Source organism: Cheilinus undulatus, linkage group 10 (assembly GCF_018320785.1).
Source record: "Cheilinus undulatus linkage group 10, ASM1832078v1, whole genome shotgun sequence".
NCBI lineage: Eukaryota > Metazoa > Chordata > Actinopteri > Labriformes > Labridae > Cheilinus > Cheilinus undulatus.
The window spans coordinates 47,249,016-47,275,476 of record NC_054874.1 but is presented as its reverse complement, the minus strand read 5'-3'; the positions used below and the strand labels follow the sequence as shown (position 1 = coordinate 47,275,476).

The window sequence follows — 26,461 nt, the reverse complement described above, 5'->3', positions numbered from 1 at the left end:
GAGTCTCCCACATGCCTTTTGGTGAACTCTAGTCCAGATTGAATCTGAGTTTTCTTCAACAGCGTCTTTCTCTTTGCCACTCTCCCATGAAGCTCTGACTGGTGAAGAACCCGGCCAACAGTTGTTGTCTGCAGAGTCTCTCCCATCTCAGCTGGAGCTTGGAACTCCTTAAGAGTAGTCATGGGTGCCTTTGTGGTCTCTCTCACTAGTCTCTTTCTTACACGCTCACTCAGTTTGTAAGGACGGTCTGATCTAGATTTACACATGTGACATTTTCCTTCATTTCTTCATGATGGATTTAGCTGACCTCTGGGGGATGTTCAGAGCCTTGGGTATTTTTTGTATCCATCCCCTGACTTATGCTTTTCATTAACCTTTTGTCTGAGTGTTTTTTTGTCCTGTCAGTGTAATGGTAGCCATGAATACTGGTTAACCAGTGACTGGACCTTCTTTACACAGGTGTCTTCATGCTACAATCACTGAAACACATTCACAGAACTCAGATGATCCCCATTTCACTAACTGTGAGACTACTAGCACTGACTGGCAGGGCCTCTGTTGAATTAGGCCAGTCACTGTAACAGGGAGGAATATTTATACAGTCACTTATTTAACGTTACATTTCTGTTCTGCATCCAAGAACATGAATATTTTTACAGCTTAATATGCAGACAAGTAACTTTTAGAATAAACTGGTATTAAATGAGAACCATAGAGAAAAAGATGAACATTTAGTGGACAGTGGAAATCCCAAACAATTCTCTAAAGTATTTTTGCTTCTAAATTGAAGAGAAAAAGCAGTTTAGTGTTTCCAGCCTCCTCTGACAGAGCTGTGGCTTTAACCTCTGTTTCTCTGCATGTCACCCCTCAGAAAACACATGGATTTATTGTTCAATCAGCCATGTAATGAACGCCACCGTCCTGAATCCCCAGCTAATTAACTGCACAGCAGGTTCCAGCGCTATGTTAAATAACTGGTGGCCAGCCCACACATTGTCTGGCTGGAAGCAGGGCCGATTCACTTACTTCCACTAAATACCGTCTGTACATTCAGCAGAAAGCCGACTATTCCCTCTGAAACGGTCAGATGACTTTTTCATGTGGAGTTTTAATCGTCTACACTTTGACGCCGTGGTCACCTCTCCGTGTTCTGGAGATGGTTTGGCGGTCTGCCACCACACCGAGGCCTCTGAAGTCCTGTTTAACAGCGGGCTGTCACCGCGTTTATCATGGAGCTCCTCACGCTGTCACACAGTGACAGCAAATGGGGCAAAGCTCAGCCCTGTTACACTGTTCAGCACGATGTTGGCAGCGTGACAGCAGCGGCTCATTTCACTGAACAAGGCCTGAAACAGAAACAGGTCATGAACTAGAATCTATACGAGATCGAGGCTATATATGGACCTGACAAGGACCAGTTAGAAATACAGAGAAAGTCCTGATTCTCTCTGAATGCTGTGCAATGCTGCTGCCAGGTTTCTGTGAATCTAGATGAAAGTTTGAAGACAAGATGTGTTAGCTTATAGTGCATGACCCTGAAAAAAGAAGATCCCTGTTGTGTTAATTTCAACTAAACTATGACTAAAAGTGTTTGTCGACAGCCTTTTTTTCCATGACAAAAACTACTAAAACTAACAAAAATAGATCTGTGATGACTAAAATTGACAAAAAGTAAGTTTAGTTTTCTTCAAGATTACTAAAACTAGACTGAAATGTAATTTAGTTTTTGTCGGACTTTCAAAATCCATGACATTTCTCCTCTGTGGGTAAATCTGTCAACAAACAATGCATCTATATCTATTCTGCCTCTCACCTGTAGAAAGCAGGGACCCCAGGTTAGGCAGGGTGAAGAGAACACACTACCATGATTTGGTATCAGATTTAGGCAAGAAAATAAATGCTTGGACTAAAACTAGACTAAAATGTTTTGAGTTTCGTCGGCTAAAGGATAAAGGGTGGAAATGACTAAAATGGGACTAAAACATAAAATACTTTTCATTTAAAGACTAAAACTAAGACTGAAATTAAAAATAACTGCCAAAATTAACACTGGATCCCTGGTTCTGTGGAAACTCAGACATCTGAAGACATGTAATAGTTAAATAACCCACGTGTTTATACAAAGAACAATCTCTAGCTGATTTAAGAGGAGCTAAACCTTCAGACCACTTTAAATCAGATGAGGGTTCAAATCTTGACATTTTAGAACAAATTGGCTTATCTGGTGCAAAGTGTTGTATGCAAGGCTGCCACAAGGGCAGATAAAGGGGAGACCTGTTTGGGCACAGTCATATTGAGTGGTGACAGTGGGTTAAAAGCAACGAAAAACAAAACTTAGCTGGGTTTTAAGTGGCAAAATAGTTATGAAAATGGGCTAGAGGTGGCAAAAAAGTGGCAATGGGTTGTAATTGGCAACTAGGGCTGCAAGCAGCTGTGAAGGACCCTTGCACCCTGGCATAGGTCGAGTGTAGGAATAATTGGGTGCTGCAGAGCACAGAAAGCATGTCAATCTTCCTAGGAATGTTATTTATCATTAGCAATAACCTGTAATACATATTTAAATTTGTAGAGGGGCAGACCCTTTTCATTAATGAGAGATTTGATCCAAATTGATAGTTTCACTTAAGAGTTGCGGTGACTTCCTGTGAAATGGCAAGATAACGAACCCCTCCGATTAAGAAGTGGCCTAATTGGGTCACTTCCTGTTGCCAGTAGGGGTGCTGTGGTCAAAATTAACCATTAAACATGTAGAGGGGCAGACAGTGATCCTACATGTGAAATTTGAAGGCGATTAGATGTTTGATAGGAGAGTTGCATGTACTTTGCATCAATTGGCAAAATATTAAAATGCTCGCCATCGCCTGTAAGACATCCTTCAATGAAACATATCTATGATGTAGCCAATTACTGAGGCCTTTCTTTCCAAATCAGAGCTCAATAGGCGAAGCACAATAAGAGAAATTAAAATATGACCCATTTGTGTCACTCCCTGTTGCCAGTAGAGGGCGCTATGATGAGATGTTTGTATGTGGGTGTGTTCAGTGTGATACTGTTGTCCTGCAAGATAGAGCAGAAGATTACAGAATATTGTTTACCAAAGTTATAATAGGTCTAAGTCATTTGGAACCATCAAAAACGCCTTATTTTGAAAAAGACAATGGTGGACTTCCTGTTTGGATTTGGGCATGGGTCCAAGAGGCTTTTTTTTTTTAAGGTCTTATGATGACCCAAATGCACACCAAAAATCTTAAGCCTAGGCTTGATGGTTTGTGGGGGCTGAATATTTAAAGGGAAAATGACAAAAATCTGAGGCAGAAATGTTCAATAGCCAGAAGGGGGCGCTGTGAGAAAGTTATGATATTGATATTTGAAAGTATTCAGGATCATTGTGTGATCATCCCTGTGAAGTTTGGTAGTAATTGACATAAGTATTTAAAAGTTATAAGGCATAATTGGTGTATTTTAACTGTAAAAACTGTATAACAAAGTAGTTTAAGTTTGGGATCCAGTCACATCCCTGCCCTATGGTGAAAACTCATGGTTCGCACAACTTTAGATCTCCAGGTTGTCTAGTATGAGCAAAAAATTCTGGAGTCAATCGGATGAAATCCCTCAGAGTAGTTCGTTAGAATATGAAACGTGTAGAAATTTTGCAGCGCTACTCTAAATGCTTTAACCATTCAGTACTGGTGTTCCCTTTCTTGCTGTCTAATGTAACTGCCCTGTGTTTTTTCCACTGAAGTGACTTCCGACTGATTGTGGGTCTTCTCTAAGACCTGGCAGTATTTTTAACCTCCTCTCTGCAGATCCTCCTGTCTGCGTGGGGCAGTGAGCGACCCACTGTGAGCTCCAGAGCTCCGTGTTTAATGCTAATCATCCATTGTTCCTGCTGTCACATCCACTTTGTTGAGGAGGAAGAGCTATATTGAGCGTAACTTGATTATATACTCCCCCCACCCACAGAAACCCATGCCCCTCACCTCCCTGATGCTCAAACACAAACACTTATTACTATTTCAGACCAGTTTGGTCTGATTTAGGGTTTAAGATTTCATATCCATATATTTCCTGGCATTACTTTTCCAGCAGACATGGTGCATTTAACACAAACTAAGTTGAAAGATTATCTTCTTAAAGTAGATGTAAAATCTGCAGCAGAGCTCCGTACACCTTAGTTTCTCTGCTGTGTTTGTTTTCCTGAATTTGTAGCATCCCCCTCCATCAGCAACATTCATTGCCGCACTGGAACAGTTGGCAGGCGTAGCGAACTGCCTGCCTACGCAGCATCACCGCCCACCATCCCAGCATGCCCCTGGCTACTTAGCACAGCCCTCTTCACCCTATGGAGTGAAAGAAAGGCCCAGTGAGTGCTTATTGATGGAGAGAAACAGCTGAAGGAAAATCCAAGGGCTACCGTATACAATAATTCATTCTCAAGTGAGTTTTCTGTCTCCTGATAGAACACTCTGGCCCAGCTCTCCTTCAGATATATTCATCATCACAAATCAGGTCATTTCTAAACGTGAATCAGCCTGTTTTTAATTTTACACCTCCACACTTTAACTCGTGTTAAAATCCAAATAATTACACTAGTAGGATTCTACGCATACCCTAATATTCCCTAATTGTATGGAAATAAATCATATAATGCTGTGCTGGTGTTCCCCAAGGTTCTGTACTGGTTCCCTTTATGTTCATTACCTCCGCCAAGGAGGTTATGTGATTGGTTGGGTTTGTTTGTTTGTTAGTTTGTTAGTTAGTTTGTTAGCAACATAACTCAAAAAGTCATGGACGGATTTTCATGAAATTTTCAGGAAATGTCAGAAGTGGCATAAGGATGAACTGATTAGATTTTGGGAGTGATCCCGATCACCGTCTTGATCCAGGGACTTTTTTAAGGACTCTGTACTATTGGGAGATAGGTCTGCGCTGTTACCACTTTACACCAGCAGTAGCAGACATGAGTAACTTATTCAAAGTTTTGGAGTGTATAGACTTTGTAAGGCACATGCCTGGTCGGAGGAGGCGAGTCAGAGCGTAACACGGAGAAAGACAACGAATCGTTGCGACGATGCTCACAATGCTGGAGGAATAGAGGAGTATTCACCATCTGCCATGACTTTCAGTAATCCGTTGAGACCATGGATGCTTCTGCCATGACAGTCCACATGTAGCAAAGCCAATGCATTTGTCTCCACCCCATGGGGGGGGGGGTTTGGCAAATTAGATTTTGGGAGTCATCCGGATCGCTGTCTGAATCCAGGAATGTTTTCAAAGGATTCTTCACTATTGGGAGATAGGGCTGATGGCGGAGGTCTGCGCTCTCTGAGTGCTTTTCTAGTTATCTGTTTACCTCTCCTGGGTAATATCTTCTGTAAATTACAACAGCTGTAATTTCTATGCAGAAACACATTTGTGTAATTCCTTGGAATAACCTTCTTAAAGCCCCTGTGAGGTGAAATCCAAAATTTGTTCCTAACACACTAGCTATGTTGGAATAAGGTTGATAAACATGAAAACAGTAAATCCCAAACTTCTGTCCCCGGTCTTGCACAGATTCATCAGAATGTTCGTGGTGGAGCACCAGGGCAGTAAAGCTGAAATTCATTTATAGTAAAATAACTCAAAACCTGAATAAAATATTATTTTTATAACATGCTTAAACCCCCGACACCATTGCAATCAAACAGATAAGGGTTTTACTATTTAAACATTTATTTCACTAAGATACACAAAGGAGGATGTTAGTGAAAATTTACTTAATACAAAGGGACTTGTAATAATTTATTGCATTCTCTCCATGATTGGGCACGTGCCATGTAGGGAACGTTGTCAGTTTTGTCCAGTCACATGGCAACAAAGAGGGCACTCAGTCAAAGGTTTGTCATCTTACAGGGTGCCAACATAGACATGTTGAGAAATGCTGTCCACCTAGGGCACCAATAAGGGTATTCCATCAGATTTGTGTTCATAACGGGCACCGAGGGGGGAATGTGAAAAGTATGTCCACTTACAGGCAACCAAAAGTACATTTTGGCAAATTTTGTCCACTTGCAGGCAACCAAAAGTACATTTTGTCAAAATGTGTCCACTTATAGGCAACCAAAAGTACATTTTATCAGAAGTTTGTCCACTTGCAATGTGCACAAATGAGTATTTTGCCAAATTTTGTCCACCCAGGGCACCAGTATGGACATTTTGTCAAATTGTCTATGTATAAGGCACCAAAGAGGGATATTTGGTAGATTTCTCCACATACAGTGCACTAAATAGGTCATTTTTTCATGTTAATTTAAAGCTTAGTTCTTTCCGTGTGTACGGCCTCATGGACACAAACTGAGATGCTGTTAGTAGGGCTGACTTTCTCCTCCCCACAAACTGATATTTTCCAAAAGCTTGGGGGCAAGTTTGAGTAATTTTTGAATGATTCTTCACCTTTTGTGGAATCACAAACTCGCCACTGCGTGTGCTAAATCTCTCTGGCTGCACTCAGGTCAAATCCCTCCCTTATCCACTCTACCGGTGTTCTGCAGGGTTCTGTCCTGGGTTTCCGCCTCTTCATTGTCTTCTTATCTTCCCCTTGGTCATATCTTCTGTAAATTTAGTCTCAGCTTTCACCACTATGCAGACGACACCCAGCTCTACCTGTCCACCGACCCTAACTCCACCCTACCACTCACCTCCCTCTGAATACTTAGAGGACATCAAATCCTGGCGTCCACACTACTTTGTCAAACTAAGGCTCTCCTTATTGACACTAAATCTACCTCAGAAAATCAGACAGTTTTTGTCATTCCTGACTTTCTCCTTTCCCGGGTTAGGAGTCTGGGAGCCATCCTCCACAGGACACTATCTTTCTGTCCTTTTTCACCCTAATGTGCCCTCCACAGAGGAGCAGACGGCCGGTTTGCAGACAAACCTCTCAGCTCCACATGTATTATGTAGTGTTTGTTTCTCTCAGGACGCCTGTCCTCTACAAACAAAAGAACAAACACTGGGCTAAACAACTCTGTGTTCTCCTGCTGCTCCTCCGACCGGTCCACACGTTTACCCAACATGACACAGTTTATGTAAGCACAGAGTTTTTAGATTTCTGCATCATTTACCACAGAGCTTATGTAAACCGTAACTTTCATTTTAGCGGAAGCAGACCAACTCCAGCCTCCACTGCTGATGAGACGGGGTTAAAATATCTAAGAGCAGAAACATTTCAGTAAATCCACTTTAGATGTACGGTGACTTAAAGATACAGTCTATATTATTTAGCCTAACCACATAACTATTCTTTAGAATTACATATTCACAGTTTTACACACTGTACCTTTAAGTGCGAGTTAAAACCTTAAAGTTAAACCCTATTTATGTTTTCTCTCTAACCCATTTAAAAGAGGGCATGACATTTTTTTAGTTTTTTTTTTAGAATAGATTTTTTATCATTATCATTAAGGTTTTGTTTTGACAAGAAATTTGTGCATAGATCCTGTCAGTAATCTGATGGATTTATTTCATCATCACCACTAAATCTGATTTCTACATTAATTCATGGAACAACATTTGATCTTCCAAACCACAAATATAGATGTCATTACGGACATCTAAAAACATGAGCTAATGTAGAAAATAAAGGCTCAGTAATGTGTAAAGTATGCAGAAATAAGTCTATTAGTCAGTAACATCAATGTTTAACATATGGAGCATTTTTACCAAGTGACGGTCTGTTTTGGTACCAAGTTGTTTGGCATGGTTTCTTGCTTGTGCCCTTTTTCTAAAAAGTTGGTTTACTAGGCTCAGCTTAGTAACAGGCGCCCAAATATCTCTTTATTCTATGACAGTGTTACTCAAAACTGCTCAACCAAAGAGCCAAATTGTTGAAAAATACCTGTGCAAGAGCCGCAATTTAAGTGGTGAGAAGTGGCAAAAATGGCATGAAGTAGCAATAAACATAAGTTAAAGGTGGCAAAAATGTGTGAAGCGGGGCGAAATGGAGATTAAAAGTGGAAAAATGGTCAGAAAGTAGCAAAAATGGGTGAGAAGTGACTTATAGTGAGTGACAGGTGGCAAAAAATGGTCCAAAAGTGGCAAAAAATAAGTGAAAATTGACTATAAATGGCAAAAAGCAGTCAAGAAATGGGCAAAAAAAAGAGGAAACAAGTGGTATGTAATGGCAAAAGGTAGCTTAAATGGGCAAAAAATGACAAAAAAAAATGGTGAAAGAGGGCAAAAATGAGAACCAAGTGGCAAAAGTTTGTGAAAAAAAGGAAACAAGTGGTATTTAATGGCAACAGGAAGCTTATTTAGACGAAACGTGGAAAAAAAATGGTAAAAACAAAAGTTACGAAAATGGGATAAAGGTGGCAAAAACTGGGGGAAAAAAGAAGTTGCAAAAATGGGCAAAAAATAGGAAAAAGGGGTATTTAATGACAAAAGGTAGCTTAAGTGGGCAAGAAATGGTGAACAAGGGCAAGAATTGGATGATAGTGGAATGAATGGGGAAAAAAGTGACAAAAGGAGTTGCAAAATGACCCAAAACAGGAAAAAGGGATATTTAATGGCAAAGATAGCTTAAATGGGTGAAAAGTGGCAAAAATGTTGAAAATGGCAAAAACATTTCATTTTTTTCAAGGTTTTCTGGGGGAATAATATTTAAAATTAGGACATAAAAGAGCTACAAATAATCACAAAAGAGCCACACGTTGAGTATCACTGGTCTATAACAATTGACGTACTTTTTTAAAGCTTAGTTATCACAGCTTAAAATTACTGTAAATTATGATTTAATTTTGGTTAGGTACTCAATTAAGAAGGGAGGGTGACCAAAGAGCCCTGAAAACTGAATTAAAACAACTAATAACCTTAGAAAAATCACCGCGGATATCTCGGATACAAGCTTAAATGTCAGTTTAATGACCAGAAATTCATCATGAAAACTGATTTTAAGTCAGCAGATCAGGCCCTGAAACCCCAATTGCCCCCCAAAAAGCAAAAAAAAAAAAGCAAAAAAAAAAAAAAGGAAACAATGTCCTCCAATTCTTTCTGTTTCCTCTTTAGTGTTTCAGTTCCACTGATAATGGATCTGAAACCTGAGTCAAACCTTGCTGCAGCAGATCACCTGACCAGGCAGACTGCAGCTAAACAGGCTTACTTAACAGGAAAAGAGACTCAGATAGGGAAAGCTAGGGGATTTAACCTTTCAAGTGTTTTTTCATGTAAATCCCTAAATTAAAAATTAGTTATCCCCACCCCACACTTTGTGGCTATGTCACAATTCTGCACCATTAAGGCTTTTAATATGTCTATTAAACCTCAACAAAAATTGAAAAATAGGACCCAGCCCCTACATGTGAGTTGTCTCCTCTCGTTCACAATCAAAGGAACAGCACGTCCATGTATGACGGTCTAACCTACGCTCCAGTGGTGAAAAATCATCATTTTGTTCATCTTTGCTCTTTGATTTTCTGCTTGAGTTTAAAGAACTCAGCAGTGTCTCCATAACTACACCAAAACCAAAGTCCAGCATGTAGAGGCTGAGTGAACGTGGTCTGGACTCTGTGGAGGAGAGTCATAGTCTCAGAGACGCTGTAGAAGGACAGAATACCTGCTCTGTGATCCACGTACACACCCACTCTTTTTAGACCTGAGACTGGAGTACAGACTTTGTTGTGCACAAATTTATAACTGTTGTTGGTGCACTCTAACATCCAGGATTTGTCATTTTGTCCAAATAGACACTCAAAAGAGCTCCCTGATCTGCTGATATTCTTGTATGAAACTGCCACACGAACCCCAGAACCAGCCCACACCACCTCCCAGTAACAACGCTGAGGCAGACTCTCTCTGCTCAGAACCTGATACCTATCAGTGAATCTGTCTGGGTGATTGGAATAACACTGGTTAGATTGTATACATTCTGCTTTTCTGTTGCCATCAGACAGTGAGAGCTGATTGTATACTGTGTTTGGATCCAGAGTGATGTCACATGAGGATCTTAAGAACTGAGCTCTGGTCTTGGGCTCTGGTGGTGCTGTGGACAGTAAAACCTCCACATCAGTCACCGTCTGTGTGATGTTGGTCCACTTCTCTCTCAGAACTTCTTGTAGTTGATCTCTGACTTCTGTTACAGCCGTTGTCACATCCTCAAAGTAGCTCAGAGGATGAAGGTCAGAGCTGAATGAGTCTGCAGATTGACTGATTTGTGACAGTGAGGGGTAGCTGTATAGAAAGTGGTTGTTGTCCTCCTTGTGTGACATTGTCTCCAGCTCAGCGTCTTTCCTCTCCAGCTCAGCGATCTCCTTCTCCAGCTTCTCCTGAAGCTCTTTGACTCGACTCACCTCAGCGTCCTGCTGGGATCGGACCTGCTGCTTCAGATCAGATCGTCTTTGCGCCATGAGACGGATCAGCTGGGTGAAGTTCTCCTCACCGTCCTCCACTGCTTTATCAGCGGAGCGATTGATAGCCTCCACTTGCTGTTGGAGCAGCTTCACATCTTTCTGTCTGTCCTGGATTCTCTGCTGGATGTTGAGTCGACTCCCCTGGAGCTCTCTCTGCCTCTCGGCCCTCTCTGCTGCCGCTGAGATGGTGTCGTGGCCTTTGTGTTCGTCCACAGAGCAGAGAGAACAGATGGAGCACTGATCAGTGCGACAGAACATCTTCATCACCTCATCGTGGCGAGAGCAGACGTTCTCCTGGAGATTCCTGGTGGGCTCCACCAGCTTGTGCTTTTCAATGGCAGAAGATTTATGAGGCTGAAGGTGTTTCTCACAAAATGAGACCAAACACACCAGACAGGACTTTTGGGCTTTCAGTTTCCTCCCGGTGCAGATGTCACAGGCCACATCTTAAGCTCCAGCGTAGCAGTGATCATCAGGAGCAGCCTGGAGTCTGCTCTTCCTCATTTTTTCCATCAAAACTGCCATCATGATGTTTTCCACCAGCACAGGCCTGGGTGTGAAGGTCTGCCCACACTGAAGGCAGCTGTAGCTCTTCTTCTTCCCCTCTGTATCCCAGTGGCTTTTAATACAGCTCATGCAGTAGCTGTGTCCACAGGGAATAGTCACCGGCTCCTTCAGTAGATCCAAACAGATGGAACAAGAGAAAGAGTCCCGGTCCAGCTGAACTACTATCTGTGCCATTTCAGCCCTCAATGAGTTACACTTTCTCTAAAGTGAAACTACTCAGAGCTCTGATCTCAAAAATATTACAGTCCTTCTGACTTTATTTGTTTCTAACTTGTTAAAGACAACTCAGAAAAATCTGAGGAAGACTCACAGAGAAGCGTCCGGAGCTGCAGATTATTATTTACAAGTAAGAGCACAAAGTTCAGACATACAGCGCTGCTCCTCTTCCTGGGATGTAGATCAGCTTGATAACCTCCCTCATAGCTCACAGAGCGCCCGACACTCTGCTTCCTGGTTCCCTCCCCTTTAGAGGATGAGGATTTTAACCCTTTGTAGCCTTTTTTGGTCTACTTTTTTCCCCCCTTTTTTAGGAATCATTTGCTACTTGTTTTGCTGGGTTTAATCCAAATTTTTCCTCCATTTTCTGCTCCTTCTTGCCACTATTAACCTATATTGTCATAAACTGCCACTGTGAACCCTCTTCTGTGACTTTTTACCAATTTAAGACCATTTATGCAATTTTCAACCTTCTATTGTTGCTTATTTTGCCATTCTTAACACATTTTCAGCACTTTTTCCAACTTTTAATCCATTTCTGTCCAGTTTTTAACACATTTTCCTGCAACTTTTAAGCCTCTATAGACTTTTTGGTCTATTTCTACAATTTTTAAACTTCTGTTACTACTTATTTTTTTTTTACTTTTCATCCAAGATTTTCCTCCATTTTCTGCACCTTCTTGCCACTGTAAAGCTATTTTGTCACAAACTGCCACTGTGAGCCCCCTTCTGTGAATTTTTACTAATTTAAGCCCATTTCTGCAATTTTCAACATTCTATTGCGACTTATTTTACCAATTTTCATCCATTTTAAGCACTTTTTTGCAATTTTGTACCACTTTTAACCCTGTTTTGTCACTTTTGTGCATTATTTGCCACTTTCAATCCATATTAAAATCTTTTTTTACACTTAAATCAATGTTTGCCACTATTTCTCTCAGCTTTTTGGTCATTTCGTGTCATTCAACACTTTTTTTCTTCCAATAATGTTGACACAGTTTCTTCTATTTTTTTCCAGTATGTTGATGGCTGATGTTACTTTCAAAATGGTGCAGTTAATTGGGCTCATCCATTTTGTAATCACTATCTAGAAAAACAGAAGAATCTGCATTAAGACAAAGGGTTTACATGTTAAAATACTCTATCTTACTACAGTCCTATACCTTTGTTTCTTGATCAGATGTGTCATTTTTCAGGTTAGATATTAAATATGGTTTACAATGGACCATGATTTTGCTGACCTCCATGAGCCCCCCCATATGGCGGGGGTCCAGAAAGCTCTCAGTGTTTGTTGTTCTTTCTACAGTCGACCACACTGAAAAATCTGAAAAAGAAACCAGGACTGCCTTCTCAAGTGATCTTAGTGAAGTTGTTCGGTTAGCCGCCTTCACACCAGCCCAACCAAACTAACATGGTTAATGGACTTCAGCTTGTTAGGACTAAACCAAGCAGGTTAGCTATGAAAATGCTGTAAATTACAGCACTAATGCGTATAAATGGAGCCGACGACACCAAACAACCACTGACTCTGGCTACTCTCCTAGCCTTATACATGTAACTGCTGCACACCTCCTCCCTACATCCCCCTTCACCCCTCAGGCTGTGGAGGACGGAGGGGGAGGAAGCGGCTATACATCACCAACGAAGCATTCGTCCATTTGTCTTGCGGTTGGGTGGCTGAAGGAAGAGAAAGGGTGAAAGTGGGGAAGAGAAATGAGGGCATAGGAAGGGGGGAGACAGGAGGGAAGGAACCAGAAGAAGGAAGATGATTGGCTGGAAAACATGAAGTGCATAATCATTGAGAACTAAAGAGGGTGGAAGGAGGAATTCAAACGCAGCTGAAGGTTTGGAGAGTTGGAGAAAAAGAGGATTAAAAAGAGTGAGGGATGAAACAGGAGACCATGATGGAAAAGTGATGGGGAGGAGGGAGAAGGCTGTAGAGGAGGTGATGAAGAGGAAGCGATAGAAGCAGAGAGATGCATTTTTCAGTTGAAAAAACTGTTCAGCATGTGTTCAAATGTTGAATTCCTTGCACTACCTACAACCCCAATCCCCAAAAAGTTGGGTCGCCGTACCAACTGCCAGTGAAAACAGAATGCAATGGCTGTAAAACCTCATAAACCCAAATTTTATTTTGGGTTTATGGTAAAGGAGCATCAGATTTTGCTGTAAAAGCCATAACAAGCTAAGTAGCTTCTGCAACACAAACACAATCCTGTACCCGCCATTGTTGTTTTGGCCGGACTAGCGCAGGCATCTTAACCCTTTAAGTGCCAAAGTCGCAAAATTATGAAAAGCAACATTGCTGAATTAAACAGGCTCTAGCTGCAAATATGGTGTCTAATTTTGTTACTACTTTACACCAGGAGATAAAAAAAAATTGTTTATACTCCTGAATTCGTCTCCGTGTGGACAGGGCCTAAGGCTTTGGGACTCCAGCGAACCCCAATGAGAGCCATTAGCCACAAAGGGAGAAAACTTGGGGCAGTGGTGAACCTTTCCAGGAGTGGCTGGCCTACCAAAGTGACTCCAAGAGCGCATGGACGGCCCATCCAGGAGGCCACAAAAGAACCCAGAACCACATCTAAAGACCTGCAGGCCTCACTGACTCAGTTAAGGTCAGAGTTCATGATTCAACAATCAGAAAGAGACTGGGCAACAATGGTATCATGGTAGAGTTCCAAGGCCAAAACCACTGCTGACCAAAAAGAACACAAAGACTTGTGTCACATTTGACTAAAAACATCCTGATGATCCCCAAGACTTCTGGGAACAGTATTTTGTGGACTAACCAGACAATAGTTGAACTTACTGGAACCCTGACCCTCACTTCTTGATAGCTCCACCCACTTTTAAAGAGTCTTCAACAAATGACATCATCTTCAAAGGTTGACATTCTATCCTTGCCTTTTTCACATTAGCCAGTCTAGGCCCCCAGCTGTCATTTCAGTCTACCCAGTACCCCACAAGATTTTTTAGCTAAATGCTACATCAGGGTGTCCTTCAAAAGCAACATGAGGGAGAAAAGTTGATAAACTGTTACAGCATTTCATCAAAAGAATGTTGTACCAACAGTCAAACATGGTGGTGGTAGTGTAACGGTCTGGGGATGCTTTGTTGCTTCAGGACCTGGACCACTTACCACAATTGTTAGAACCATGGAAAATCCTGAAGGAGTACTTCTGACTGTCGGTCCACGGCCTCAAACTGAAGCCCACTTGGGTTTTTGAGCAGGACAATGATCCCAAACACATCAGCAAGTTCACCTCTGAATGCAAGCATGAAACACGGGACGTGATGTTAAACTGTCCGTTGTGCCAATAGGTGGTATGCACTTTACCTGAGGGTTTCCTTAATGTTAAGAGTGATTGGGAGTCTTCCTGGTGATTCCTCCTGGTGGTTCCTCGATGTTAAGAGCAGACACCTCCAGAGGGCTGAACAATGATCTCTAGCATCCCAGAGCCACCCCCCTCCACGCCGGCTCTCACGACCCACCATGCCAACAAGCAGACATCCTCTTACCTATCTTATCACATGGCCCACACAGCCTCAACAGCATACCACCTTCAACAGACCCAGGCTCTGTTGATGTGAGCTCCAGGTAGTGACGATGCCGATACTACCTTCCTTAACACCACTCATGATTACAGTGCAATGCAATAAACAAAACAAAAACGCTGTATAAACAAAATAAAGGATTTTGAGTGGCCTATTCCTAGTCTGGACTTGAATCTAGTTGAGATGCTGTGGTATGACCTGAAACAGCATACATGCTGTATAAATGAATGACAGACTCTGAGTATGAATGGGTTGATTAATTGTCAGAGAAGTCCTTGATCGCTGAAGGACCAGGATATTAACTGACCAACACGACAGACACAAGCACATGTAGATAAATGAGAGAAATGATGAAATGAATGGAGGATTAATGAATGGTGCTCTTAAGTGAAGGGCAGCTTAATAAAAGCAAAGACGCTGCAGGCTGATGGATGAGTAGGCAGAGGTGAACTGAAGGATGAAAAAAAATCAGCCACTTTATGGGTAAACAAAATTAGAGGGGACAGTAGATAGATGAGGGGTATTGGGGGAACAAATTGGCAGAATAACAGAGTGATGAATGATGGAGGAAAAAGCAGGAGATGCATGAATAGATGGATGGATGGATGATTGATGCATGAATGGATGGATAGATGCATGAATGGATGGATGGATTGATGCATGGATGGATGGATGGATAGTTTGATGCATGAATGGTTGGATGAATGGATGGATGGATGGATGGATGGATGGATGCATGGATGGATGGATGGATGGATAGATGCATAGATGGGTGGATGGATGGGTGGATGAATTGATACATGGATGGATGGATGGGTGGATGGATGGGTGGATGAATTGATACATAGATGGATGGATTAATACATGAATTGATGGATAGTTTGATGCATGAACTGATGGATGGATTGATGCATGGATGGATGGATGGATAGTTTGATGCATGAATGGTTGGATGAATGGATGCATGGATGGATGGATGGATGCATGGATGGATGGATGGATGGATTGATGCATAGATGGATGCATGGATGGGTGGATGGATGGGTGGATGAACTGATACATGGATGGATGGATGGGTGGATGGATGGGTGGATGAATTGATACATAGATGGATGGATTAATACATGAATTGATGGATAGTTTGATGCATGAACTGATGGATGCATGGATGGATGGATGGATGGATTGATGCATGGATGAATGGATGGTTTGATGGATGGATGGATGAATTGATGCATAGATGGATGGATGGATGGGTGGATGAATAGTTTGATGCATGAATGGTTGGATGGATGGATGGATGGATGAATTGATGCATAGATGGATGGATAGTTTGATGCATGAATGGATGGATGGATGGATGGATGGATGGATTGATGCATGGATGGATGGATGGATGGATGGATGGATTGATGCATGGATGCATGGATGGATGGATTGATGCATGGATGGATGGATGCATGGATGGATTGATGCATGGTTACATGGATGGATGGAATGATGGATGGATGGATATAGTGGTAAATGACTTGTACAGAAAAGGGCACATGAATGAAAGTGATGTCACAGCTAAAAACAGCCCGGATGAGTCCGTTGGGTGGATGTTGAGATAACGGATGAATAGATGAACGGAGGAATGAATGGATGACATTTTGGATCAATGCAAAAGTGAAATATCAGCAGATAATTAAATGTCAGTAAATGAGTGTCATCTCTCTGTGTTTGTGATTCTCTGGCTTCGGGCTGAATGAGTTCCTCCTGAAAATGTCACCGGCTGTTGGAGTTCACTTTGTCACCTTTTCATTGCTTGTTTTCCTTCTCTGATGACTTTTGAAAGTTGTGTCTCTCATAATTCATGCAGATCTCCAGTTAAACACTTTAATGAGGCTATTTACTGGAAACCCAATCCTATTCAGAGTGTTCGAGTTGTCAGTAACGTTCATAATACTGTCTGAAGAGACCCAGAACCTTTAAGACTTTCTCTGATGTATATCATAATGAATTAGAAGGAAGAGACAGAGACTGCTCTTTATGCTTTATAAAGACATTTTAGGTTTTAACATTAACTGATCCCTTTAAATATATGTTACCATTGGCGTAGGCATTTTAACCCTTTATGGGCAAGGAACCATACTTGGTTACTTTGGTTGACTTCCTCCAGGGCCCGATTTTATTTTCATCCAATCAAAATGAAGATGATGTCATCCTTCAGTTCTACCTACAGTGAGCTTTGAGTCACTTTAAATGTACAGTTTGTAAAAGTCGGCCACCAGGGGGCTCTCAATCAAAACAATAATAGAGTATGACGTGAATACCAGTACTGCTCAGTTTTGCCTTTCCATTGTTACATCTTTCTTTGGAGTAAGGACTCTCTTAACCCTCTGAGTCCAACATCGTTGGGTTATTTAAAGTCAGACAACTTGTGAACCATAAATCATAGCCCCTTACTTTTTTCTCCTCTTGCTGCTTGCTGTTGTCCTGTTCTAATGGTACTATCCATGCCTTCATAGACCTTATGGTGGCTTCTCTAGAAAGCCTGGAGCTTGGGTGACTTTCCAGGGTCTTTAAAGATTAAACCCAAACCAGTAACTCCAACGTTGAAAGTCTTGCTTGATCTATTTTTTAATCAATTTTCGATCGTTTCTGCATGCTAACCAACCATACTGTTTCCCCACATTGCATTGTAACGACCAGTGGCAAGCTGTTCTGTCGTCACGTCATGCTTTGCCAAACTGCATGTCTTTCCACTTAGATCATGCAGATGTCCTTAATATCTCAAGAAGGACGGAAAGAAAGACTAAGAGCCTGTGATGTGGCCCTGTGTGTCACTGCAGACAGCAGCTGCTGTAAATAACGGCTCGAAAACAGATATCACAAAGGCATGCAAGGACTTTTTTTTGTAATTATGTTTGTATTTTTTGATTTTTTTTTTTTTAATCACAGAGTGATTATTTTTCACTTGTTGGTCTCCAGGAGATGGGAGAACAGGTTTGTGCAAACCCCTCCCCCTGTCGTAGGTGTTATTGTTTACTGTGTGTCGCACATAAAAATCTTTTTTAATTTCCATTTAGTTTTATCTTTTTTCTTTATAGTCCTATAACTTTTTTTTTTTTAAATTTAAGTGCTAGTAATGCAGCACAGATATTCTTAAAGCCCTGAGAAAAGGGATGTCTAGACCTTGACTGTGCACCAAAAGGTTAATATTTATCAAGATTTTAGAGACAATAAGTCCAGGAGAGACACAAGGGATGAAAAACAATCTGATCTTTTGTTTACTTGTTCTAACCTTCATGTGCCCCTTTGTACCATTTAGGGACTATTTCATTTTGTCTCATCACTGTTTTGTTAGTTTTCAACCTCAGGCATGAGCTTTGGCACGTTTCTGTATTTTTATGGCATTTCAAAAAATGTTCTCTTAGGTCATACTCCATACTATTAATGCACTGTGTGCAAAACCTCTGCCGTCTGTGTCTCTAGTGTCCATTATAGACTCATCTACTTCCATTATAATTAGACTTTTTTTTTTTTTATCCTGGAGCCGTAAGAACATACAGTGTGCAAGAAATCCTGTGAATTTTCTTTATTATTTTGTGAAAGTTGTATTTTTTACTATCTTCCACCAAATGGCATCGATTTCCCTTTTTGTGGTCCATTGGGGAAAAAACATTAAATCTTTAGGAAAACGTCTTATCTTGTTTAAAAACGATTTTTTATACCTGAGATTTGAAAATGTGTGGGTGGATATATGAGTGTGTAATTTCTTTTTTCTATCAAACATCCATTCCATGAGAGAACATGGCCAATAAGGGGTTAAATATTTCCAAATGGAATCTTTGATATTTTCATGGCCTGATTTATAAATTGGGCCATTTTGGTCCAAAGGGACACATATTTCATTTTTTTTTTTTTTTAACATTTATCATCGCATAAAAAGTAACAATGCATAAAAATCAAATGAGTTGCTGAAAATCACTGACGTATACCAGGCAACGATCACCAGAAAAAATATTGACTTTGCATGCAGTATATTTAAAAAAACCCTCATATTTTATTTTTCCGTCTAAAACACCAGGGATTTCTGCGACACACCCTGGTCAGTATGGGGTTAAAATTCTTCAACCTTATGATTTTTTGATATTTATAATTGGGGGAGTGGTTAAAAAATATATAATGATAATAATATTTAAATATATTTTATAGCCTAGTGTGTAAAATGAGCCATTTTGGTCCAAAGGGACACGAACGAATGAAAGAGATGCATGAAGGCTCAGAAGATTATGATCTTAACTGTTTTGCTGTGTATGGTTGGAGTGTATTTATTGAGAGTTGAGGAGAGAATGAGGCAGACATTCTGAAGCTGTTGTTTTTCTGCTAATGCAGCTGAAAGTCGCTGGAGCAGCGTGTTGAATATGATGTAATTAATGGAGCAATTATCTGCTACAGCATGGAGCCACGCTCAGCCATCTGTTCACATGACAAACAACGAAATCGATACGGCGCTCAGCCGCTGTTCAGCCTGTCAACCGCTGAATAAAGCACTCAGAGTCAATCTCAATACAGAGCCCAGGATTTATTTACTCACTCTGAACCTTTTCTTTACAACGTGTATTTCTTCATTCACCTGAGCTCACTCACTGATTCCTGGATGCTTGCTGGATTATAAGCAGATGTGGAATCATACAGGTGTCATTTTTAAAACTTTAACAGTTAATCCTTGTATTTAGGGCTATGAATGGAGTGAACAGTCTCCATAATGGAGATGGTGATTTGCCTTTAGAATTATTAAATAGGGTTGATTTTGTAAACAGACAGTTTGTCAAAATAAACTGCACTTTTCTCATCAAGGGCAATATAACATTTTCAGCATTTCTTTTTTCAAAGTCATAGGCCTAAAATGTGCAATTCAAGTTTTGGTGAAATTTTGCACTGAAGTGGCGTAATTATTTGAAAAATGACTAAACCAACATTAGATATAATTTCATAGTTGAAATCATGGGGCGTGTCTGATGACTGAAGCATGAACTGCTGCTGGAAGCTGCTGTTCTGTTGCTGTGTCTCATTTATGTTTTGTGCTGCTTTCTTGTGATTTACTACGGTTATTCTCAGCCATCACCTGTGTATTCTGTGGCTCATGTTTGCAAGGGTGTGAAAAAACAGGTTAATCCAACATCTGTAGAAGATTTTGGGACTGTTCCTCTTGGCTTGGGTCCATTTTGGAGTCTTCCCATGAGGAGGGGGAGCATTTAGATGCCATCATAGTTGTTCTGATTGAAAGCACCTTTTGTGAGTATTTGCACATTCTAAGTTAGACAGTACTGTGCAGAACATTTTGGCATGTTTGGGCCAAAAATGGAGGCTGAAGTAAGGAGTAGATGTGGAGAGTAGGCATGCCTGACGGGTCTGAAAACTGGCAGTGGTCTCCAGGTCAAAAGAGGTGGGCAGCCGAGCAACACACATAGATCGAGCCCCATCAGGATTCATATAAATATCTACCACACCCAATCTGTAATATATAAGCTATCTGTACACATGTTTGTATGTATATATTTGTGTTTACATTACATATTTTGTATTTATTAGTGCTCTTGAAAACTACTTTTATTTGTCCTCTATTTTCATTTTGTTTCTGTTGCCAATGGCGGGCTTTGTTTAAGACACTTTATTGCTGCTGTAAATTCGAATTTCCCCTTGTTGGACTAATAAAGGAATATCTTATTTTATCTTATCTTAATATATATGGAGACGTTTTGCAATGAAATACAATGAAGACATTGATTGAAAATGTCTGCGCCTATGTTATATGATTTTAGTTGAGTTAATACTCAGATATTTCCAACAGTTTGAAGATGAACCTTTTTTTTTTTTTTTTTTTTTTTTTTAACATTGAACCCCTCCCCACAACCCTAACTTGCCCCACTAGGTATTTTCAGGTTGAGATCCACACTCCAGTCCAGAAGGTGGCAGTAATGCGCCAAACTCTGCAGCAAGGTTGTTATAGTTAAGTAAAACTAACTAAATAACTAACACTAAAATTCAGAAATAATTTTAGTTAACTGAAACTGAATAAAAACCAAGCTTTACCAAAAAAAAAAAAAAAGAAAAACTAACTAAAACTGTATAGTGTGCTTACAAAACAAACAAAAAAAAAATGGAGATAAAATATCCTTGGTTTTAGTCTTTGGCACAACCAGACTGACTGGCACCTACACCGGAGTCTGGGTAGTGTAAAGTTGCCTAATCTAATTGGTTAAGACTTCACACAGTAGTTTTATGTCTGGAGTTGTATTCAGACATCATCATTAAGTGAATAAAATGATAAGTGAAGAGTAGCCTGTTTAATATGTTTAAAAAATGTATGACGCTCACTCAACCTCAACATCTACTTGTAAAAACTAAAACACACTAAAACTAATAAAAACTAAACTGAAACGAAGCATTTTTGCAAAATAAAAACTAAACTAACAAACCAACAGTCAAAACTAATAAAAACTAAACTGAAATCGAACACAGAAAGTGAAAACGCTATAGATATAAAAACTAATGAAAAATCTAAAACTATTATAACCTTGCTCCACAGCTTCCTTTTTATTCGAGTTGAAGACTGTGTTCTTTACCCACCTATGGTAGAAGCAATACAAATACGGAATAGTATTAAAACACACAGCAAAAGAACTCTAGGTAGGTAGAATAATCTATTTTACTCTTACGTCATGAACTAGTTCTCTGTGATCTTGTGATCTCGAGTCTCCAGATGCTCAGGGCTGTGCTGTGCTCCTGGAAAGCTACCAGTCTGCAAGGTAAAATGCAGAGCAGATGGAGTATGTGCAATTTGGGGGTCACAGACACCTTAACCACACATAATAACCATGTCAAGGAACAAAATTAAGGTCCCAGTTTTATCTCGATTGACTAATAATACTTGGCCCACATGTAGCTTGGCAAAGGTTGCTACAGGGGAAGGTCAGCGGACCAATCAGAGAGCCAATAAAGGGTTTATCATCATCAGTGGACTCCTCTCACTTTCCTTTCCTCAGTAAAGTAAAATCTGTTTAGGCTGCAGTACAATCAGAAAACATGCAAAATGCACAAGAAGTGGAAATAATAGACCACTGATCCATGAAACAAGCAGGGCAAGAACTAAGAGTCCAGATGACTTAAAAGACTGGATTTCATCAAACCAGAGCAAAAATAGAAGATGTGTGAAGAAATGAAGCAATATTTAATCTATCATACTGTCTAAATTAAGAAAAGTCAGAGCTATAATAAGCCACATTAAGTCTCATTAGAGTATAAATTATTTAAGTTTAAATTAGCTTCATCATAGAAACATCATTTCACAGAATCTGCTCCAACATCCGAGTCACTTTTAAAAAAGGGAAAATGAAACGGAGTCATGTATCCGCGCTCTGCCTTCCAGTCAGTGCTGAGGGAATAATTTATCACCACATCGTCACATGAATAAATAATGTTTGAGGGTGCTGAAGTCGCTGCCTGGCAGGTCTGAGAGCGAGGCCTGGCATTAGCAGCTCATCATTAATTCATTCACAGACGTCTGCAGGATTTATTTTCTGTCTTTGGTCGCACTGAGACTGTCATTTTGTACAGAGAACGGTCGTTTTTTATTCAGGATAAACTCAGAGAAAAATGTCTGTCAGCCCTTTTTACTGTGTGTGTGAGAGAGAGACTGTGTTTACTGATGAACAAACTTTTCCTTCTCTGGGCTTCAACAGTGCTTTAAGACAAATGTTTCAAAAGTAACTAAACTTCCAATTTGACCAGGATCAGACGCTCTTCAGGGTGAAACATCAAACAGTAAAAAACGAAAGCACGCCAGGCCAGATTATTTGCAAATATAGTCCGTAGTAGACATGGCAGTGAAACCGTAACCTCCTACGATGCTGCGTCCTCATATGAGGACATGGCATTTTGAGTTCCCTACACCATTACTCGTAATTTTGCTGACCTGTTAGCCTCATTCATGGACACTTTGTCTGCCTTGTAGTCACAAAGCATATAACAGTTATCAGTGTGTGTTCAAAATTGTCATCATTCTAACCAAAATGCCTTAGAGCAGAAGTGTCAAACTTGAAAATCTATGTTTTTCTAACCCCCTCAGTTGAGAGTGGCTCTGAGGCAGGGGTGTCAAACTCAATCACAGAAGGGATTCTGAATTAAGGTCTAACCTGAGGGCCTAACAGAGTCCACATTAAACAATCTGTAAACCCAATTTTTTGGCAGTAATAAATTATGGGGAAAAAAACTGAGCAATTATGATACATGAGTTTGAGATTTAAAAAGTCTAAATGATAAGTGAGGGCTCAATCTGAGATAAAATGTCCAACTTATTTGTTCAAAAGGTCAAAACACGAAATTACTAGGGCTGTCAAAAGATTAAAATTTTTAATCGTGATTAATCTCACAAATTCCATAGTTAACTCGAGATTAATCGCAAATTAATCACACTTTTCTTTTGTCTGGTTTAAATGCACCTTTCAGGTCTATTTCTCAAGATTTAAATACCCTCATCAACACACGTGGACAAAAATACTTTCTTCATGCAAATGTTTATTCATGTCAACAACCCAAAACAACAACAGATAAAGTCCAGAAGAATCTCTAGACTAATCTCAAAGATACTGAATGCTCCAAAAATATGCTGAGAGCATAACATGGTAAACTAACATGGGGGGCGTCTCTCTCTGCATTAGCGGTGTGCTCGGCTAGTGAATGGTACAGGGTATTTTACGAACTCCTGCTAACTCAGTTCATGTTGACAGTAAGAGAAAATAACTTCAGTCTTTTCTGACATGATCTAAAAACTGAACCTGCCATTCAAAAGTCTCTGTCCTGTATCCATTTCTGCTCGCTTGTACTGCATCAACGGCACTGCTTCCTGATGTGGCAAACTACGGGATGGGCCGAGGGTCACACAGAACGCGCATGCGTTAATCATGTGACAAAAAAATTTGTGGCATTAAAAGTAATTTGAGTTAGTGCGATATTAACGCATTATTTTTGACAGCCCTAGAAATTACATGTTGAAATAATGCTTTTAGTAGACAAATATATGTAAAAAGAACGTCACAATTATGTTTTTAAGGCAAAAATATGGCTTTAAATTGAATTTGGTGCACCTGAAAGATTAAATATGATATAAGGGTCAAAATAATAAATTTAAAAAGTCAAAAGATTAGATAAAAAGTGAAAATAACAAATTGTCCAGGTCAAAATATGAGATAAAGTTAAAATTATAAATTTGAAATGCCATAATATTAGATAAAGTCAAAGTAATCAATTCAAAATGGTCAAAATATGAAATAAACGTCCAAATAATAGATTGAAGTCATAGTTGTTTAATGCAAAACTGGAAATATAAAAATGAAAACAGAAATGAATTTTTTCCCACATTTCTTTTTATGTAATTTTTTTACTCTTTATATTTTCACATTTTTATGACCTAAGGATATTTCACTAAGTTAAGTTTACATTTTTATACTGGAGAAAAAACGCAGACCTCATGTTTTAGGGCCACTTAACAGAACATGATATGATCTTGTGGGCTGGGTGTAACTGTACCATGGCCGGATTTGGCCCCCTGGCCTCGAGTTTGACAACCCTAATCTAAAAGGTCAAATTATGAGATAAAAGTCAAAGTAAGGAGCTAAACTGGTCAAAATGTGAGGAAAATGTCACAATCATGTTAAAAGGTCAAAATATTACTTAAAAAATCACAATTGTGGATCTAAAAGGTAAACAAATACAATAAAAAGTCAAAATTGTGAATTGAAAAGGTCAACATATGAAATAAAAGTCAAACATGACTCTGCGTCATAACTGTGAGGTGCAAAATTAAGATTATGAAATGAAAACAAATCTATTTTACCTCATCCCTGACTTTTTATCTAATTATTTTAACGTTTTCTGATTGTTATGACTTAAAGATATTTCAGATCATCATGGTTTAGTTTACATTTTTAAAGAAGTCTGTGAAGTCTGAAACCCCTCATCTTTTATTTTCAGTCCGTCACAGTTTAAATTATACATTACATTATAAATGCATCATATTCCTAATTGGGAACAATTGCAAGTTATGTAAGCCTTGTGGTTTATGCTATTTAGTTACCATGCTTTTTGCATTTTGGTTATTAATTTAGAAATTGTATGATGCAAAAGACCAAAATCAGTGTCAGAAACATTGCAGTCCTTTAGGTTTTTTTTCCAACCAGCTTTCATGTAGAAGTAAAACAGCAATACTAGAAAAATGAGCTTTTGCAAGACAACGGCAATCAGTGTGTCATTAGAGAAGGCGACAGCAACCCCACTGAAACCAGTGTGTCTCCTCATACTGGTTATTTCTCCAGTAATAGAGCTGTCATCTCTGAACCAAATTCACACACATCCAAAGCCTTTCTCTGCCTTTTTCTCCCCCCCTTTAACACATTCCCTTCGCCTGTCGCAAACATGTTCCGTTGACAGACTCGTGTTCGCCTTCCCGAGCCGCTCTCATCCTCGTCTCCGACCGTGAAACTCGGAAACAACTTCCAATTAAGTGGATAGGATCAGCACGCCGTCCTGCCCGGCCCTGATAACATTATCCCACGTCACGCACCACTGCCAGTGCCTGGATTATGAAATTAAAAAAAGACGGAGAAGATGAGGAAGAAAGGGTGGTGTGGGATGGGAGAAGAATGGTTGGGTGCTGGGGGATGGGAGATGAGCAGAGGGGGGAGGTGGTGGATGCCCTTGGGTGCTGTCTTCAGTGATTGTATGGTATATCTGGCCCTGTATGAAAGGAAAGGAGGGTTATATAAGGATTTAAAGCCGCTCCACCATCACCAGAGAGGAGAAGTTCAGTCTGCTGGAGCTTTTCAGTCCTCCACCAAACGCCCACGGAGAACTTCTTACATAACAAGGCTTCGTTCTGGCGTTGGCTTCCTCATGAGGATGTTAAAGGAGGCAGGTAGAGTGATGCTCCGCTGTTACACGTTATAACATGATGAATTACTCCTGTCTTCTCACAGAGGCCCCAGATTGTCTTCATGGTTTTGTGAGGCAACACTAAAGACTCTGGACTGCAAAAAAGTGCTAAATAGTTCATGTTTAACCAATTCAAGAATGAGCAAGCATCCTGCAGAGCCTATAAAAAGTATTCCCCCTTAGATTTGACACTTTAATTGTTTTCTTAAATCAGTCATGGTTTGGTTTAGTTTGGCTTTTTTGGCAAAAACAAATACGTAATCTCACATTTAGTGAAATGGGGATCACCTGAGTGCTGTGAATGTGTCTCAGTGATTTTAGTATGGAGTGTCTGGAAGGTGCAGTCACCCATTAATCAGCATTCCTGGCTACTATTACACCATGAAGTCAAAAGAACACTCCAAGCAAGCCAGAGCAAAGGTTATTGAAAAATCATACGTCAGGAAAACATCTCCAAGTCTCTGAACATCCCCCAGAGTTCAGTTAAAACCATCATGAAGAAATGAAGGAATATGTCACATGTGTAAATCTGCCTAGATCAGACCGTCCTCACAAACTGAGTGAGCGTGCAAGAAGGAGACTAGTGAGAGAGGACACCAAGACACCTATGACTACTCTGAAGGAGTTCCAAGCTTCAGCAGCTGAGATGGAGAGACTCTGCAGACAACAACTGTTGGCCGGGTCCTTCACCAGTCAGAGCTTTATGGGAGAGTGGCAAAGAGAAAGACACTGTTGAAGAAAACTCAGATTCAGTC

General features: G+C 40.1%; 1 protein-coding gene and 1 pseudogene across 2 annotated transcripts in view; one reads left to right on the top strand and one right to left on the bottom strand.

The window, feature by feature from the left end:
- Positions 1 to 26,461, top strand: part of LOC121516022 (complexin-2) — a 69,263-nt gene that overhangs the window by 20,451 nt on the left and 22,351 nt on the right. The window lies entirely within an intron of this gene.
- On the bottom strand, positions 1,117 to 11,129 carry LOC121516163 (annotated as a pseudogene).